General features: G+C 42.2%; 1 long non-coding RNA gene across 1 annotated transcript in view; it reads left to right on the top strand.

The window, feature by feature from the left end:
* The window catches only part of LOC310763379, a 66,757-nt gene that overhangs the window by 30,161 nt on the left and 15,899 nt on the right, over window positions 1–20,697 (top strand). Inside the window, exon 2 of the long non-coding RNA XR_014548604.1 lies at window positions 15,525–15,736. This is a non-coding gene — a long non-coding RNA (uncharacterized lncRNA). The remainder of the gene's footprint in view (window positions 1–15,524; window positions 15,737–20,697) is intronic.

Here is a 20,697-nt window from a genome sequence, read left to right as displayed (position 1 = left end):
CTAACCCAGAAATAGTGCTTCAGGTTAAGAACTTTGCTTCAGGATAAGAACAGAAATCGGGCTCTGGCGGCGCGGCGGCAGCAGGAGGCCCCATTAGCTAAAGTGGTACCTCAGGTTAAGAACAGTTTCAGGTTAAGTACGGACCTCCAGAACGAATTAAGTACTTAACCTGAGGTACCACTGTATAAGGATATTCTTCTTTCTTTTTACAACCCTTTGATGAAGATAATTCTGTTTTACCACAGTGGAACTGAGATGGTGGCATAATGCTTGCCCAAGACTTTCTTATGAATTCATAGCTTAGGTTTTTGGGTCCATATCCAAAATGCTGTCTGCTAGATCACACTGTAAATATGCATCCTGTACCATCTGAATATGTCATACAAGTCTCCTAAAACAGAACTAAGCCAGGGACATATGTCAGATATACATGCCTGCTGCAAGCAATAGCACAGAACATATAACAGAAAGCACTGAACAAGTCAGGGGGAAAAATGGAGCTGTAAACAGCAGCAGACGAAGAGTCCCAATCAGAAATGGAGCCCACTGGCATAGCAGCTGGCATAAGAACAAGGAATGACCGGACAAAACTCCAGGAATTGTAATAAAATTCTATCCTCTTTGGTAAATGTACAGAGTGCAAATGGAAAAACGTGTGTGTAAAGCTTGAACGGTGACTTTATTCGAGAGAAAGGGATGAGCTGTCTAGGACACAATGGAAAGAGAAAGAAGCAAGTGCCATTGAGGCTTACTAAAATTCAAGCCCATGACCTCCCCTCCCTGTGACCTATAGCAGCACATATGAAACCAAAGCAAAGCGGCTCAAAGAAATCACAGTGTTTGGAGAGCAAAAAGGTGAGATTGAAATCCTACTGTAGGTTCCTGGGCCAGTGTGTGTAGCTGTCACTCAGATACAATAGTAGAGCAATCACGGGGGGGAACATGTGTCAGCATCCACAAGAAAGCAATTAGCCTTGGACTCACACATTGTTTGGGTTCGTGGCCTAGCTGGGCAGATGTGTGTTGTATAGCACCGGGAGATAAAAGCTCATATTCAAAGAGGAAATTGGGGGCTGATGGTATTATATCAATGCCTCGAAAATGATCTGTGCTCACAGAGATGGTTTCAAACCTATGAGGACTTCTGCAATTCCTGAACAAAGAAGAAGGTTCTTATTGCTTCCCTACACAATTATTTGCTCTTGCATTGTAGAGTTGGAAGGAACCCTGATAGTCCAGCTGCCATGCTACCTAGTAGGGTTGCACTTTCAGACAAAAAAACAGTGGGGGGGGTAGATTGGTCACATGGGTTGCCAGGGGGTGGGCCAAAAGGGTGGGTTGGCCCATGCAGTACTCCTCCTGATTGGCTCAGGGGTTAGTCCCAATGAGGAAACCACAGCGCACAATAGAGCAAGGGTAATCAGCACCAAGGACAGCTCCCTAGTGAGCATTTTGTTCTAAGAGTGTCTGGGACAGGACTGGGACCTTTTATGCCTGGAGGTCTAGATCATTCATTGGGATGTTGGCCTTGAAGAGGCAGGTCTCTAGCTTACAGCCTAGCACTTCCTCCTTCTCTATGTGGATTCCCTCCAGGTTTATTACTGGTGTTGATTTGCTGACATGGTGGGTATGGGTCTCAATTCTGGGGATGAGGTTTTCATGCTCTGTTCATGCTTTCTAGTCCCTAGATGATATGTCTTCAACCCAGAGAGGGCTGTGTGCATGTGCCTGTTGTCTTTGTGGGTCTGGGGTGCTATGTGGGCACCGTGTTATATGTCTTCTCTTGCCTTGCTTTTTCATCTTGTTCTCTGAAACAGTGGTTGTGAAGAGCACAAGGCCATCACAATGCCTGGGGACTGACAGCACTGGGATTGTTGCTAGCTGTGCAACTGGGGCTGAGGGAGTACTCTGGCATCACTGTGCCGTGTGTGTGTGTGTGTGTGTGGAGATGCAGGGGTTCTGCAGAGGGCATGTCCCAATTGTCACGAACTCATTGGCTGACTCCATGGGTGAATGGCATGTGTCTGTCATTTTCTCATTGTTTTTATATTTTGTTTCCATTGAGTTTAATTGTTCTCCTTCCTGGCTTGGGCACGTACAGCAGTCTTCCTCAATGTGATGCCCTCCAGATGTTTTGGGCATCATCCCTGCCCAAAAAGAGGCCATGCTGCCTAGGGCTTGTGGGGATTCTAGTCCAAAACATCTGTAAGGCCACAGTTGGAGGCTGATGTATAGAATTCAGGAACCATTTTGCCAGTATATGGCAGTGATCTCTGGACCTGGAGTACAAGATTCTTTGCCTCATCTCAAAGATTTAAGCACTTATTTAAATCTCTCCCATTGAAACCAATTTGATTTTAAAATGTTTCACATCAAGCAAATTAATACAAATCTCCTGACTGAGTCAAAGAGAGCCTTGAGAATGTGAAGGCAGTGCTTCTGAAGCCAAGGCTGGGGCTCAGTAGGATTTCCAGTAGTCCCAAGGCAAAGCTCCAGTGACCCACACCTTTCATTCTTCCAAATGGTTGTCTGAAACAGAATAAATTATGAAAACTAAGCACGTACATGTACATTTTTTTAGTGACACCTGTAGTTAAATGATGTAATTTATTGACATTATTTAGACTGATTATAACTGAGCAGTTCTTCATTCAGAATTTGGGTTACTTTTCTGCTAGGCGTTGATTTAAGAAAACAATAATTGTGCAGTGTATAGACAACAGTGCCCAGTCATTTATTGACATAAAAGTAACTTGCAGTCTTGTTGAAACTAGCATAACTAAGACTGAACAAAGATGGACAGCACCTATGTGATCCAAGACATACCATAGGAATATGAGCCACTATTGAAATGCTACTCATCTAGATGATCCCAGGAGCACCTGTTTTTTTGCCTTAAAAAAACAGTGGGCATCACCCTGGCAAAGAAGTCCAATTGATTTCAATGAGAGAGTTTTTAGCACTTTCTTAATCTTTTTCATTGGAACTTAAAAGATAAGTTTAGATAGTTATTGAACAATTATTTAATAAACAAGACCTGCATAGTGGCTCTCAGGAACAAATATAGGGCCAATCTAAGCAACACAAATGAAAGTTGAACGAATGCTTCAACATGGCTCCATTTATTCATCCAAAACCAACCTGGGAATACAACTGTGATTGGCTAAGTGCCATGGCGCAGAGTTCAACCAATCAATGTGCTCCACTCAACTGATACCAAACCCACCCCCACCCCCTATTCAGTGGGCCTGTCAGCGGCAAGGATCGTAATGAAACAAGCAAGGCTTGATTTATGCACTGGAGTCTCTGCTCTGCCTCATTCCAGCAGAGCTGAAGTGCCGGATTTCCTGTACTGGGCCCCATCATGGTGTGAGATTCTGCCAAAGTGCGAGTGAGATGTGCGGTGGGGAGTGTATCAGGGGTGGTATTGTCTACACGCAAATGCTCAACTTTATGTACTTTTAACTAGAGGTGTAACAGATGGTTCCGTTTCAGTCCAAGCAGTGGAGAACCGTGCCCATTCTGCCTGTAGCCAATCAATCCAGCCACTCTGGGGGAAAACTGCAAGCTGGGCTTGGAAGTCTGGCTGCCAGCAATCCAGAGGAAAAGCTTTTACACAGGCTAATGTGGTCGGCTGCCATGTGAAACTGGGGAAACGAGGAGGATGGGATTAAAAATACATCAACACAAACAACCTCATGCTGGGCTTTGGTCAGGAATAATGGCTGGGAAGAGAGGGGAGAGCAGGCACAATTTGGAAAATTAAAAAATGTGCTTTGGCCTGTACCATTAACACCCGATCATTTTAAACTGGCAGGCATAAGGGGAAGGGAAATTAACTACTTTATGAGAAGAGAGCTGCCAATAGAGGAGTAAAAATTTGATGTTGCACAAAATGGCTGTAGCAGGTTGTCTTGGCCTTTTAAATGCTTAAGCATCTGCACAGGGCTGCTGGAGCCAGCCTTCCCTGTGAATTGGCAGAGCAAAACAGGGCCCTCCCCTCCACATCTCTTTGTCTGCCTGTCTGCAAGATCATAACTTTTTGGAACTGGGTCAAATCCATTCAGAACTTTCAGCAGATGCCCTGAGCATCAATGGGTAGATCTCTCTACCCCACCCCTCTCGATTTGGGGGAAGCTTATTCTTTTTCTTCTTTATAAATGCTGCACCAATGAAATATTTTCATCAGCATGACTTGTGAGTTTTAAATTGCATGAAAAACCTATGGAGGACTGGACAGTCTTGATGCAGACGGAGTTGGTGGAGGAAGGCAAGTACCGATGAGCCAGAAATTAGTAAAGGTTTATATGGGCTTTCCAGGTTCTGACCCACAAGCAGAACACCAAGAGATTGATTGCCTAGGATTTAAAAAATGGAGAAGAGGGATTTATCACTAGGCTTCAAAGGCCCTAGTAGTTAACTGGTAGGAAGGAAGGAAGAGGCCAGTCTATTTCTACCCCATGCAAATTTTGCATGTGCTCATTCATAAGTCTATCTTATTCTGGTTTTGCAATTCATTTTTTAAATCTCTGCATAAAAATGCCAGTTTAATTATGTATTTTATTTCAATTTACACATTTCTAAATGTATTTTATCCTAAAATAAATGAATTTTATTTTATTCTAAAATCAATGAATTCTGGTAAAAAAAATTGAGCCAAAAAGTGTATTGCAAAATTCAACAAAGAGCAAAATCCAAAGGATAGTTATTGGCTGCTCTGCACATTAGCCCAGATCTAGTCAGTTCATACTGGAATTCATAGAAACTGAATTTCTCAACCAGCCCTGTGGCTAGACTGCATTTGGCTTGGTGGATCATGAATTGAACATGTGACATGGTCAGGCTCAGTTATCGGAGGCCACATCTAGTTTCAGAGTTGAGTTGCTTGAGCTGGAAGCTGAGGCCAGCACCATGCAGAAGGCCTCTCAGTAACATGACTCTCAAGCAATCAGTGTCAAAGTTTATGCCTCTTGCTATGTGATCTTTAATATGTAATTGACACAGCACCCCACATTCTCATGATCATGCCAACAGCCTTAAATCAGTCACTTATGGGGCTATATAAATCCTCCTTCTATCTGAGTTTAAGTGAAGAATGCATAGCTTCAAACTTATCAACTGAAACTTGATTTCTCCTATACCATCTGCATTGTTAACAAACTAGAAAATATTAAAATACCGTATTTTTCGCTCTATAAGACGCACCAGACCACAAGACGCACCTAGTTTTTGGAGGAGGAAAACAAGAAAAAAAATATTATGTATCTCAGAAGCCAGAACAGCAAGAGGGATCGCTGCGCAGTGAAAGCAGCAATCCCTCTTGCTGTTCTGGCTTCTGTGATAGTTGCGCAGCCTGCATTCGCTCCATAAGACGCACACACATTTCCCCTTCTTTTTAGGAGGGAAAAAGTGAGTCTTATAGAGCAAAAAATACAGTACTTCTTTGCATCTGTCCTCTGCCACATGAAGAATCAGTGCTGCATGATGAAGTCGCCCATCTTTCTTACCTGGTCCACTCTTAGTACAAATCAAATAGTCCTTACCGGTTCTCTGCAACATTTCCTGGAGTTTTGTTTTGTATCATAGTTTCACTTTCAGTTTGCAAAGTCTGTAGCATGGAACAAACAAACTTTACTTAACACAGCAATTCTTACTACAACCATTGCGCAACTTGCAACTGCCCTGGGTTTCATTCCTCTGCTAGAGTTCCCCCATGCACAGAGCACTTACTCCTGCAACACTTTGATTCCTGCTATCATTACAGGGCTGCTTTTGCAGTCTAACCTAACCATTTAGCTACCCTTCCTTTTTATATTTGTCTGTTGTCATCACTGGTTCTTGCCGGATATGATAAAGAGTTAGGCAGGTCTGAAATAATATTCCTTGGAATTGCTGGAATCTGTTAAGAGATGATGTAACCCGTAAGTGAGTCATTTCTCCCTCCCATCTCCTTGGAAGCAACCTGTACTGCCTGTTGCCAGACAGACCCAGCGCCAGCATCCAGCATCCTTAGCCTGGGCACCAGCAGAGCTCAATACAGATGTTTGCCCTGGGGTGCCCTTTAAACAAGTTGCTTTCCAGAACTGTGCTTCAGTTAGTGCCTGGCAGTTGGGTCTTGGAGCCACCATCTGCATTTCCCACAATGCCTCTGAAGCAGTGTCACTCTGGGGAATTATGGGAAATTAAAAGGGCAATTCAGAGACCCAGCTGCCCAACACTGTTTGCTGCAATACTGCAACCTGATGTTGCAGCTACACCAGGTAAACCCACCAGAGGGAGCACTGACACAGGAGGGAGCCAACCAGAAAGCACGTTGCTCAAACCTAGAACTGTCCCTGTTGATGGAGGTGGAATCCCTGTTGTCACTACATGGGGAAACAACTGCATTCTTATGTCTCCATAAATCAACTGCAACTCGTATGTAATGAAAACTTGATATAAAAATTCACATATCATGCCTATGGTATATCATAGAATCCTCCTATCATCTACTCCAACCTCCTAAGCAGCTGTCCCATATGGGGATTGAACCTGCAACCTTGGCGTTATCAGCACTATGCTCTAACCAACTGAGCTATCCAGGCTCCATCCCAGTAGCTTGTCTTCAGCTATTACTTAAATCAGACGCAGGAACATGGGAGAAATTTGATTCTGTTAGCATTTAAAGGCAAACTTACCAAATTTGCACTCTCTGAAACAAACATGAACTGAAACACAGCCGTTCTTTAACACTTGCACTTCTCTTAATTTTGCCAGGCAATTCGTCAGCAAAGAAATGCATACAAAAATATATATCCTAGGTAGGATATAGTGTGCATAAACATGCAAATACTAGTGAAATTAACATGCAAAAAATGTGTTACATTTGGGAAATTTGTTTTTCAAAAATATATATGTTAGGACAAACACAAGATAAATTTGCATTAAAATGCTGATGAATTTAGATGAGGACTTAACAAAAATTCCCCAACTAATGCAGAAATATGGAGAATTGAATTTAAGAATGGAAAAATGTGAAACTGAGTGAAATCAAAATTGATAGAATTGCTTATGCCTAATCAGATGCTACAGAGGAAATATCCAAGAAACAGGACAGTTCTGGAAAGATCACCAGTGTTCACTCGCTTGTTCTGATTTTCAGTTTAGTGTAGTCCTCCCCAGTTTTATTTCCATGTTGACCACAGGTCATTAAATAAATGCAAGCTACAATATATAAAACGTTTAACGATGGGACTCATATCTTACGAATGATTACAAATGGCAAGAGGTAGGTCAACTAAAATTAATTGTCATTACAATGATCATTGCTAGCCATTCACAACAAAAGCAGCATGAGATTTAGATAATTCCAAGGAATAAATGGTTGGTTATGTAATAGTCCTTAACATCTATTTGCTAATAGAAAGTCTGTCTTTTGAAGATCTGACCATTTTTCCTTATCTGTCAACAGCTGGGGAAGAAATTTGATTCTAACTGATATGCGAAAGGAGCGTGTCAAAAGATAATGTGCAAGATCCTTGGTTTCTCTTGTGCCAAAAAAACATAATCAGGCTTCATATGAAACAAGAGAAATTCTCCTTTCCAGAGCAACTGTTGGCATCAGATTAAGCTTTATTGGTTAGGAGCTCTTCTCAGCAGGAAGTAACTAATTTGAATAATATCAACTTCTAGACAATGCTGGTATTTAAATATAGCAATCTATGGTGCAACTGGGTTGCTCCTTGCTTATGCAGTTATCAGGTAGGTTGAAAGTGTTATACACCTTTCACCAGAATTCTGGCTTGGCCCAGCATTATACTTAATATCTAATTTTGCTGTATTTTCAGACATCAAGAGACATTCTGATTTTGTCCTTTAGTGGGCACTTACAGAAAAGATGACAGGCTTGGGTTGCTTTTAGAACTCATATAACACCCATTCTGAAACCCTTGCATTGGTTACCAGGTTTGTTTCCAAACCCAATTAGTGTTCAAAGCCCTAAACAGTTTAGGGATTGATTGATTGATTGATTGATTGATTGATTGATTTATTTATTTATTTATTTATTTATTTATTTATATATATCTGTAACCTCGCAGTGAGGGAACTGCCAGAAGACCCTCAAAGGTGGACCTCACTGAATGATGAGGGTGGAGACGTTCCTTCAGGTATACTGGGCCAAGGCTGTTTAGGGCTTTAAAGGTCAGCACCAACACTTTGAATTGTGCTCGGAAATGTACTGGGAGCCAATGTAGGTCTTTCAGGACTGGTGTTATGTGGTTTTGGCAGCCAAGTATCTGAAAGACCGCTTCCTTTCCTTCAGATCACCCTGAGGGGACTCACTTGGTACTTACACCTTCCTCAGAGGTTTTCCGTGGGGTGGCTTGGGAGAGAGGATTCTCTGTGGCAGCCCCAAGTTGTGGAATTCTGTCCGCACAGTAAATGCTAAAGGTGCACCTCTTTACACTGCCCTTTGACACCTGAGATATGTATGTAACACTGCAACTGTTTTTAATTCAGATTTTCAAAATTGTTGTAACCCACTCTGAGATCTGCTGGTAAAGGGTGGATAGTAAGAGTAACAGTAGCAGTAATGAAAATATACAATATCTCAGTGACCATCGGCATCAAAGACTGAGTGTAAACTGCCTTGGGATCGTAACCGACTCACGCTGTTTAAAAAGTGAACAAATAAAGATCGGTCCACAAGGTAATTGAGCAGATGTAAATTGCCTTAAATCAGTTTCAACTAATTACAGTGGGGCTCCCATCAGTTTAAAGTCTGTCTTAATTGATTTGTGGACTGTGCTATAAGCCTTTTAAATCTCACACCATAAGGAACCCCTTTCACTGTCACTACTCATTTTCATTCCTCTTTTTAGTACTTAAAAAAAGTTTCATTATATCTTCTTTAAGATGGCGTGACAAGACCCATACAGACTATTCAAATGAACGGATATGTCTCTATTTAGGGGCATTAGGCGTATTAAATGCACAATGTTTGGTTTCTTAACCATCCTACCTTTCTGATGACATCCCCCTCCCAGTTTTTCCAGTTTTACAATGGCTCCAGAACCACTTCCGGATTACTACTCACAAATTAAAACACACCTGATTAAGGCAGCATGTCTAATGTGTATTAACACACATATATCAACAGCTAAATCCTTAAGTGCAGGATCTCACTGTCTCAAATAATATCAAACCCAGAGACATTTAAAAACTGTATGTACATAAAACTGTTGTGGGCACACACAGTAATCCCACTTGCATGATTCTTGATTTGGTACTTTTCAGCCCTTTAAGCAACACAGCCCCATTCTTAAAATAGGGGAGTGGGGCAGAGGACCACTGGCACATGACTGACTGTCATCTCATTGAGTTGAGGATCATTTGAGAAGCATGCCCCACCAATTTTCAAGTTTCTGCCTAGATTAGGCTTCCAAATTCAACATGGCTGTCAGGCCACTTCTGACCTCATTTATCAATCGGCTGAGTAATGTTCTGCTGATGGGAGAGAAAAGAAAAGAGAGAGAGCGTAAGTGGAGACGGAGTGTCTCTGAAAACTGAGAGGAGGGCAGGGGGTGGAGAGCAATGGAGACATCTGACCTGGACACTGGGACAGCAGATAAATTAGAAAGAGCATAACCCCACGGAGATGCATGCTCCGGCTCATGCAGCAGGCATTAAGGATGAAATATTTTCAGAGTAACAATTCACCTCTAACTGGAAGGACAGGGACTCGCTGACATTTTGGGCAATGAACACAGCCTGCTGGTGCTCCTCGTGGAGGGATGAGACGTGGGGAGAGAAGTGAGGAGCAAAAGCAAAAGCAGAAGGATTTATGCAATCCCAGTTCCTAAGTTCCAGGTTACGCTTACCTTGTTGGTTTAACTCATTTAATAGAGTTGTAGGCCTGAGAAGGACCAAAGTAAGAGAAGGACCTGGAACTAAGGACCAAAACGAATACGATGTTGAGTAGATCTCCTCATTTAAAAATAAATAAAAAATAAAGCTGTTGTGGGGCTCTCTGATTTAGACTGGAACAAGATTTCTGGGAGGTGGGGGTATTTTAAGCCAATTCTGCTTGCAGCGTTTCCCCATTCAAGATCATGCACACAAGGATTGAAAGCTGCTATTAGCCCTGCTGGGAGGAAAGACTGCATTGCTTCTGACTCTTTTTTTAGGGAAAGGATTAAGTATATCCCTCCACCTCCCTACAGTGACTCTGCTCCGTTCAGAATGGGAGCTCCTTCCAATTGAGAAGGTCAGAAGAGCCAATCAACATTCTCTCATAGCATGTCTGTTTGGACCTTCTTATTGAATGGATATCAATAGGACATACTTTAACGAAAATTCATTTCAGTTCAATTCTAACCACAGAGACTCCCAGCTCTGCAGCCCCAGTCATGGAAGGGGTTTGCTGCGGTGAGGAAGAAGGATGTTTCATTGACTTTGGAGAGGCCATTGAGGAGGATTGTGGAAACATTCCTTTACCCTGGAGTTTGTGAAGTCAAGGCTGGTTTAATCAGGCAACTGAGCAGAGTTGGATAGTTCCTCTGTTACTTACCCAGTACACTTCAACTGCAGTAGCACAAACCTTACAGCCAGTTTGTTTGCATGCTGTCTCTACCACAAAGACATTGCACTCAAAGTGGTTTACAGAAAATGAATAAATACAATAATAGTACAGTAATAAAATTATAAATATAATTATAAATATTATAATATTAAAACAACAACAATAATAACAGCCACTCTGGGCGGCTTTCAACAGAACATTAAAAACAGAATAAAACATCAAGCATTAAAAACTTCCCTAAATGGGGATGCCTTCAGATGTCTTCTTAAAGGCGGATGGTTGTTTATTTCCTCAACATCTGATGGGAGGGCGTTCCACAGGGAAGGGGCCACTACCAAGAAGGCTCTCTGTCTGCTTCCCTGTAAACCTCACTTCTTGCAGTGAGGGAACCGCCAGAAGGTCCTCGGTGCTGGACCTCAGTGTCTGGGCAGAACGATGGGGGTGGAGACACTCCTTCAGGTATACTGGGCCGAGGCCATTTGAATTGTGCTCGGAGACATTATATATCACTGCAATATACATAGTACATATTTGAATAAAACTTGCCAATATCCCACTTAACAATATCCAGTATTGAACAATATACAGTACCCATAACCATCAAAATAATGGATTTGAAAGATATGGGTCATCTAGTCCAACCACCCCATTCGATGGTGTGGAAATGCCATTTCCAAATATTTCTAAAATATTAGTTCAGATTTATGCATTTAATTTATGGATTCATTTATTTAATTTATGAATTGCCTCCCATGGAAATATCTCAAAGCGATTAACAGATAGCAGATAAATGAAGTTTCAGTGGCTGCATTCAGGCTCCCTGTGCGCAGATGTCACTTTGGGTTATTTTCTTCCGTGGCGTGAGCTTACCTTTCTTCTAACATGGCTCTTTGATAACACAGACTTGCTTCATCCAAGGCTGATTTCTTTCTTCTCCTCTTTGCCGCTCTTCCATTGGGACAGCAGTCTGTCTTTCTAATTGTTTTCCCCCGCCCTGAAGTGCTTTGTCTGATTAAGCATTTTTCTGACCTATTATTAGTAGTATAAAAATAACACTAAATGTTTTAGATAACTTCTCCAAGGGAAGGGGAGGTGGCTTCAAGATTGTCAAAGGGCTACCAACCAGCACTGCTCTTTGGCTGCAAACAGGAAAAAACAGGATTTCTCTGAACTGAAACTTTGCATGCCCACCCAAAGTGTAGCGAGTGTGCTGCTGCTCCACCACTGCCCACCCATGAAAATCATGTGCACGTGGATACACATACAGTATCTGAGTATATGGAGATTGTATGGTGTGCCGTAGACCAGAAGGGGAGGAAGGGGCATAGGGACTGATGACTTGGCCCATGTCAGAAGCACTTGAAAGGCAAGAAATGCATTTGGTGAAGACACTTCCAGATGGCCCAAGAGAGCTCACTGTGCTGCTTGCCAGGCAGGGAAAGTGAAAACAGCCAAGGCACGCTTGTCTCTCTGACCTCATGCAAAATGTCTTCTCTTTCCCAGCTAATACAGCACACAACCACTTGTGTTACACTGATTGGGTTGCACGGAGAAAGTGCCAGCCAACATTCTGCCTTCAGGCCCAGGCAAGGCAGACATAAAATATGGGATAGGGGAGAATCAGTGAAGACAGAGTTGTGTCCCCCCTAGCAACTGCCAACATCCACCTTGGGATGCTTTCCCAACAGCTGGAGAAACACAGACCCAGATAGATGATGGGCAAGCTCTATGGAAGCATGTCCTCCCCATCACCTGAAAATATGGCCTCCCTCTCTTGAGGTTGAAAACAAAGTTGCTGTTGAACTATCTAGAAAGAAGACAAGGGGCATGTGATCATCTACCCTGCAGACAAAACCACTTGGTCATTCCACCTCTCCAGGGGATGCTGGGAGTTGTAATTTTATGAGGGGGGCTGGGGAACTCTGAGAGAGGCTCCCCAGAATCGATACCAACCTACAGCTCCCAGGATTCTTTGGAGGAAGCCACCTCAGATATTATACAATAGGTATAAATTTGCTGGATATCTAGGCCCTACAGGAGAGATTTCCCCAGTCAACTGCTCAGTCAACACATCTACACGCTGTTGCCCAATACAGTATCCATTTCTATACAATGGAACTCAGCACCCTCTCTCTGAGAGCAAGCCCAACTGAAATCTGATTATGGAATCCCACTTTGCAAGCCCAGCAAGGCACGTGATCTGAGGGAGTTTATGTTAATCCATATTATCCCCAAAGCTGCTCCATTCCTTTGATGTGCTGTGGAAAATAGCAGCATATAAGTTTTCATGGCATGCGAATGGCAGAAATGTAGATTCTCGTTGGTGCAGCTATTATTTTGAGAGATTGTTAACATCACTGTTATTGGGGGGACATCATTGTCATTGGGGGGAACAAACATCATTGTCATTGGGCATTGGGGGAGAAAGCAGGGAGAACTGCAAGGTGAAGACAAACAGAATACCAGAGGTGTCACCCAAATGAAGGATCTGGGTCAATTAATAGTCCTGATTTTGACTTATTATTTGAAAAATTTGATACAGCATTTCAGTGAACGTGATATCATCTCAAGATCTTTGATGGAAATAGTTCCACAGGCAAGTCATTCATTGTCTGGCAAATGATTGTCTGGCAAGTCATTCTCTGAATGAGTAAATGTGATCAATTGTTTACAACAACGCCTTCCATCTGGATCCCTCGCACATAGACAGAAGAAGTCCTATTGAAGCCTGATTTAAAATTCACCTTTTAATATTTAAATGGCTGTGATTATCAAGTCTGTCATTTAATCATATGGATTAACTGGTGAATGCTTTCAGCTCTGGACAACGTCTAGGAAGGAAAGAAGTGAGGGCAGGTAAAAGGAAATATCACACATCAGCTATCAAATCATTGTATAAAAATATCCCCATTGAAGCTGTTGCAGTGTAGTATGTCAAAGTATTTTCTGGACAAAGGAGATGCTGACAAGTAAGTATTTTAGCTGATGGCTGGCAGCCATTCTACCAAGCCTGTCTCTTAAGCTAAGTGGTCATGTTCTCAGGTCAGTATTAGGGTGGGAACACCCTCAGGGCAGCAGGAAATGGGACTGTGGATTAGTAAGAGTCCCCTATGCTTCTGGTTCAAATACAGTTACCTTGCTATTCTTAACTTCTGCCTCATTTATTTATGTATCTATTGGAAATACGTATTCCCTCCTTTTCTATTTACTCCTTTATCCACCAGAAAGAGATTCTAATGATTTTTAAGGAGATTCTTACTCAGGACATCCAATCACATTCTCAGTATTTACGGTATTTGAATTAAAAAAATGTTTTCTGCTTCTATTATTTTCCTCTTGCCCCCTCTCTCTTCAGCTACTGGGTCCTGCTCAGGACAAAATTCTTAAAACACAAGTCTATGGTTAATAGAATACAGCACCTGCCTATTAATCATACTGATTCATGAGGCAGATGTCAAGGTAAACATCACTATGAAAGGATAAAATGGAAGTACTTAGAACAAAGTCAAAAATTAAATCTGGCAAAAAGACACGGCAGGAAAATTAAACTGCATTAGGAGCTGAGGAGAATGCTTTCAGTCTCATTCTAAAGATAATTAGGGATGGGATTTGGTGAATGAAGGGAGGAGGGAGAAGAGTGGTGTAGTGGTGAGGTGCTATAGCTAAAAAGGCCCTGCTCATTGTTGCCACCCAGAAGATGGAAAGAGGAAGATGAGCTCTGCCAGCCATGGGTGTAGCCAGGATTTTTGCTGTTGGGGGGGAGAGGGGCAGGCAGAATCACAGTTAGTTTTTTTATTGATTTATTGATTTATTTAAGGGGGCAGCTGCCCCCCTGCCCCCCAGGCTATGCCCATGCTGCCAGCCATTGGCTCTGACTCTATCTACTGCTGACCTTCCTGTATTTCACCCTACAAGCCCCACAGGGTGCCACCCACCTTTGCTAATGACCATTTTGGTCAGGGTCTGAAGGAGCTGCAAGCCCTCTCCCTGTGCCTAGGTCAGGACTGTGTGAGAGGTTTGCCCCTGCTATCTTTTTCCATGGAGAATCATTTCTCTGAAGATGCTATTAGCCTCAATTGGACAAAACTTGCAGGCATAACACTGTGTGCTGACTGTGTTCTTCTAAATAGCAGCTTTGTGGTGTGTCGGTGTGATTTTCAACAGGGAAATCATGTGTGTCGGCTGGGGAAGGTTAACCTCCTCGCAGCCCCAATCCAAGTCTCTACAACTGGTTTTGCAAATTGAAAAAAATAAATAAATTGTGAAATCCATTCATAGAACTCCCATGGCACATCTGATTTGACAGAAGCTCTTTATTTCCTAACCACTGGGAACACTTAAGGGAGGGTGTCAAACTGAGCTCCTGGCTTTTGGTAGTTAATGTTATGTTTGTGCCTGAACTTCAGAACAGAGCAGGGAACTAACACAGTTACATTTGGGGCACATGAACTGGAAAGTGCAGGTTCTCATGCTTGCATTGACTGGAATACTCCATCTTATTGGCTCCCCAAAGTTCCCAGGAGGCCTTTGAAGTCCTACATTCTCCCATCTCATCCCAAAGCAGCCAGCCAGGATATAAACATGTCTCCAGTAATTTTAGTAGTATGGGTTCTTCTGCTCTGGAGGGCAAGGATAACTTTCAGCCAGGATTGGGCCTGGCTCCTTCCCCCACCGTCAAGACCTGGGAAGGACTTGGAGGCTTACATTATCCCAATTTTTAACTATCTCCTTAAAAAACTCTTCAAAATCCAACCAGGTGCAACACATCATTGATGAAAGCTGTACAGGGTTACACCATAAGAGGTTTTGGCCCAATGTTATGATTCCACAGCTGCCCTGAAATCTGGTATTCAGCGTTAATATATCCACAGGAATTTTTATCCCATTTGGTTCATTCTATTTTATTTTATTTTTATTCTGTTAACTTTATCCTATTGATTCAAATGTGTTTTCATTCCCCCAGATGGTCCCCTTTTGCATTTGCTTTTTTACGGAAAAGGCTTGTGCTGGAAGCAATATATAACAAGGCTTTGCTCTGAAATCCGGCAGGACTCTGCCCCACAAGTTTTCATGCGACTGGATTCTCTCCCCTCCCCTTTTAAGACCATGTTTTGAATGCAGAATGGAACAAATAAATGAGAACATGACTCTTGAATGCAGAAAGAAACCCCAAAGGTCAGTTGGGTTATAGGTATGCAGATGACAAGCTATGATTCTGTTGATACAATTGCTTTTCCTGGCCCATTCCACACCTGCTGTTTGCTTTCAAACATTAATAAAAGCTGTTAAAATGCCACTGTATTGACATTCTAGTGCTCGTTTCCTGGGCTGTAGCTCTTTGCCAGGCTTGCTAAATTTCCTGCAGTAAACCTTTCTATATTGGCGCTTCCTTTTAAAACATTTATTCTCCAAGCATCATTTTGATGTGATGTCATGATTTTGGCTTACACAAAGCTTGGCACTCCCCCTTGTAACCCTAAACCCTCTTCCTTTCAGAGTGTTGGATAGCCATATTTCCGAAGACAACACCCATTCAGTTAACAAATTAATGTTATTAATTGTGTTGCTTCCACAAAGTGTCCAAGGTGATGTACAATTTCTAACAATTCGACCAACTTTTAAAAAATGAATTTATGGAGTTTGCTACCACAAGGATGGTAGCAATTTGTGATGTATTTTGTATTTCTTCGACGGATGTAATTTTATTGCTGGTTTTATCCTGCTTACCATCATGATAGTTTCTCCCCCTTAATGTTGGTGGTATAGATTTTTTTTGCAAAGGAAATGTTGGTGGTTCCCAGCTTAGTTGGATCTTTTAAATGAGAATTAGACAATTCATAGAGGATTGGGCAGTCAATCCTTACTGTTAAACCACATCCCCATATACAGAGACAGCATCCCTCTTAGTATTAGATAACTGAGATAAACAACACAACAGGAAAAAGCTGTCCTCTTCATGCTCTGCTTACAAGTCTGCCCAGGGCCATCTCACAGCTCAGTGGAAACAGTATGCTGGGCTGTGTTTGGATCCAGGGTTTTTTATGTTCAGTGTGTGATTTTGCTCCAAGTTCAGGATTTCCACCTTTACTTCAGTAGCTGGGATTGAGGCAAAAGACTGAGTCACACTGAGGTTCTTTGCAAAGTGGATTACGCAGAGTTTAGCATGTGTCTCCCAAGACTTTGGTACATGGTCATCATAGTCAAGTGTTTGCTTAACCAGCACCTGGTTCAGAATTCAACTCAATATTATAATGCTATATGTGTGGGAGGAACCAAAGCCATGGGCGTAGCCAGGCTTTATGTTAGTGGGGCAGAACCTCAGTTAGTTAAGTATTTTGTATTGATTTACTTGATTTAGAAGGGGCAGCTGCCCCCCTTGGCTACACCCATGCAGAAGGTCCCAGGTTCAATCCCCATTTTAAAAAACAACAACAATGTATTAATTATTAATTAATTCATTAATTACTTTTCACACGAGTCTCAAGGCAATGTACAAACATTCTATCTATTTTCTATCTATCCAGTGGCGTAGCGTGGGTTGTCAGCACCCAGGGCAAGGCAAGTAATTTGCGCCCCCTAACCCGTGGATTTGCGCCCCTAACCCCCAGATGTTGCACCCGGTGCGGCCGGCCCCCCCTGCACCCCCACGCTACGCCACTGTATCTATCTTATGCTTTTATATGTGTTGGAAGCCACCCAGAGTGGATGGGGTAGAAATAATAAAATTATTGTTATTATCATTATCATTATTATCATTTTCTATCCACATGCACACATATACAGTGGTACCTCAGGTTAAGAACTTAATTTGTTCTGGAGGTCCGTTCTTAACCTGAAACTGTTCTTAACCTGAGGTACCACTTTAGCTAATGGGGCCTCGCACTGCTGCCGCACCGCCGGAGCACGATTTCTGTTCTCATCCTGAAGCAAAGTTCTTAACCCGAGGTACTATTTCTGGGTTAGCGGAGTCTGTAACCTGAGGCGTGTGTAACCTGAAGTGTCTGTAACCCGAGGTATCATTGTAATTTTAAAACTGTATAAAAAAACTAAAAAGGAGTTTGAAAATAAAGCAAAATAAGGATCCAAGGCAGAGACCAGCTGGTAATACTTGTCAAAACAAAAATGTCCTCAGTTGTTTCCAGAAAGTACAGATAGTGGGCACTTTCAGGAATTCTGTATCTTGACAGGAATGTTGTTCCACAAAACAGAGGCAGCCCCACCAAAAGCCCTACTCTGAGTTGCTCTGGAGAGGGCTTCTGATGTTTTAGGAAGTCCAACGAGAAATTATGCTGCAAAACACCATGACCTACTGGTTATCTAAGAGAAAGGGTGATATCTCAAGAAATCTGGTGGCAGCCAGGTAATGGGAAGGACTAAGGCCCTGGAGAGCTGTTGTCGGTTGCAATAGACAATACTGGCGTGAATGAACAAATTGCTTGACCTGAAGTGTAGAAGAAAATACTGAACAACATAGACCATTGGTTTGACTCATAACAAAACAGCTTCCTATGTGTTTGCTGATTGGCTATTCCTGCAGAAAATTAATTTGAGAGCCCCTGAAGTCAGAGTGTCAGAATAGCACCTGGGAGAGACCAGGGTTCAAACCTCCACTAGCCGAAGAAGCTCACTGGGTGACCTTGGGCCAGTCACTACCTCTCAGCATAGCCTACCGTACCTCACAGGGTTGTTGTGGGGCTTCAAACAGGAAGGGGGAGAACCATGTACATGCCACCTTAAGCTCCTTGGATGCAAAGATGGAATATAAATGCAATAAATAAATGGCTGGAAACTGCAGGAGGGAAGAGTGCTACTGTGGGCCTCTCCACAGACATCTGGTTGGCCACTGTGAGAACAGGACAAATCTTTGGTCTGATCCAGCAGCGTCTTCTTAACATATTGTGACAAGAATCACCAAAGTTTGAGGAGACGAAGAATTCTGCTGACTATTTCATGATTGTTGAAACAATTCCATTCAGAAATAAGGACATGATGAACTTGTAGTGCATTCCTGGGTCCTACGTTTCTTTGTTTTTGAAATGTTTCTTAACTGGTGAAGAATGTAGCAGAGGTGGCAAAGCTAAATGCCTTTGTTCTCACAGAAAATCATTCAAACTGGCAATGTTAACATGCGCCTCAATTTGGGAATGTTCCACAAAGTTCTGTCCACAGCTGGAAGGACTATAAGTTTGGGGCATTTCCTGGGAGATATAAATTAGAAGCGTCACCTCCAGCAGTTAGAATCCGTGGGGTCACCAGCTTTATTCCAAAACTGATAGGAGACAAGCAGGAAGTGTTTCTAGTTTGATGAATTAGGTGCATAAAATCCATGAAGAGATAATGAGTGAAGATACCTTTTCCTTTTTTCATGGGGATAATATTTCATGATTTCGGGAGGGAGAGATGGGGTGAAATAATTAGCCATTTGTGATTAACTCTGTTCACGGGTATTCTGTTTCTTTGTTCTGTGATGCTGCCTGGAGCTAATTTTTAAAAAATGATCCAACAACAACAATAGAAATAATTTCTCTTAATAACTAATGGCTATGTCAAAACCTGGAAATCAAATCAAAATTGTCCAAAAGTGAGACGCAGGTTGAGGATTCCTTCCAGCGCTAGAAAATGAATGCTCACAAAGAAAGTTCTAAAATGATACAAAGCAAGTTTTATTAAGTCTAGTGCCATTGCTATAAAACTGTCTGCTACATGTTTGGGTGTGGCAAAACGAAGTGCGTGATCTTTATCTCACTTCCTCCTGATGCTATAAAAATGGTGGTATTCAGTCATGGTCATTTGGGCCCTGAACCAGAAATGTTGACCTTGGTCTTTTCTTCAGCTGGTACTACAAGTTCAGTGAAAGACCCTCAGATCTTTGTCAGGATTAAATATGAGCCCCCCACAATCAAATCAATCAAATCCCCTGGTGTGTTCAGTGCTTGGACTTCAAATCCTTTGACTGTGTTCCTGGTGGCCTCACCATCCTAAATCCCTCTCCGAGGGTAAGACATGGCAGACCTCAGACTACCCGTTTTTTATGTGGCCTTTCGGTAGTTTCATCTCCACAGCCATTGAAAAAAATGTCCCAATGATCTTTCATTTGCCATTTGAGGGTGGGCTTTGGAATCTGCCTCCCTAGCCATGCTTTATACCATTCTGTCCCTCCACAATGCACACAGAGGCCTATAGCTCCTTCGCAAAACTGTTCTGATAAAGCAGTTTATATATATATATATATATATTCAACTTGGAAGCAGGAGCGTCCTTCATTTAGCCATTGAAGAAAATGGGATTGCCACCTGTTCTCTATGCTTGTCAGTGATAAGGCAGAGAAAGAACTCTTTTTAAGCAATGTCTGATTTCTATTTTATTTTTTACAGGTACTCATTCCTAAGCACAATAGAGTACTTGAGACAAAATGTCTAGCTCCCTGCTCTAGTTTGGTTTTCCACTGGTTATTGTTTAAAATACAGAGATTATGAGGTCAAAACATTCACAGCCAATATTTCCCCTAATGAAAAATGTAGTCAGGCATAAGTCAATGATCAAATCCATATGCTGAGTGTTCCATGCTACAGTGATTTCCACTAGACAGGACTTCAATAAATCTAATTTTGAAAGAAATTATATGCATCTGATGCTGTTGTCTTACCAGCTGCCACCTTTGTGCTACTTTTTCCTCCAGATTTCAATCTCTGTGCCAAATGAACTGATACCACACTGATGGGCATGATAAGAAGGTTAAGACAACCAGAAGCATGATAAGAAATAAAACCCACCAGCAGCTTCACCTGGCAGCATATGTGGGTTACTGAGCCTGTCTCACTTAGTAAATGATGCTACATCAGATCACAAATAGAATGAACCAAGTTATCCTGGTTATGTTATTTACTCGCTTCCATAATGCAAGAATTAGGACTTCTGTGATGAATTTAGCAGCAAGATACCAAGGAGTCAACAGATGTGATTTGTGGTTGTCCTGTGGAACTCAATGCACATTAAGGCACATTGTGAACATTGGTAGAATATCTAGAGTTCATAAAATGCTTGCACAGATAATTAGTATATTTATTCAGTTGTTGGCATCCGTCTGTCTCAGGAGAAAATGGAGGAGTGCGCCTTTGGGGATGAAGTCAAACCAT

This window comes from Podarcis filfolensis (genome assembly GCF_964270895.1).
Source record: "Podarcis filfolensis genome assembly, chromosome: 5".
Lineage (NCBI taxonomy): Eukaryota > Metazoa > Chordata > Lepidosauria > Squamata > Lacertidae > Podarcis > Podarcis filfolensis.
This window is presented reverse-complemented; position numbering and strand designations above follow the sequence as displayed.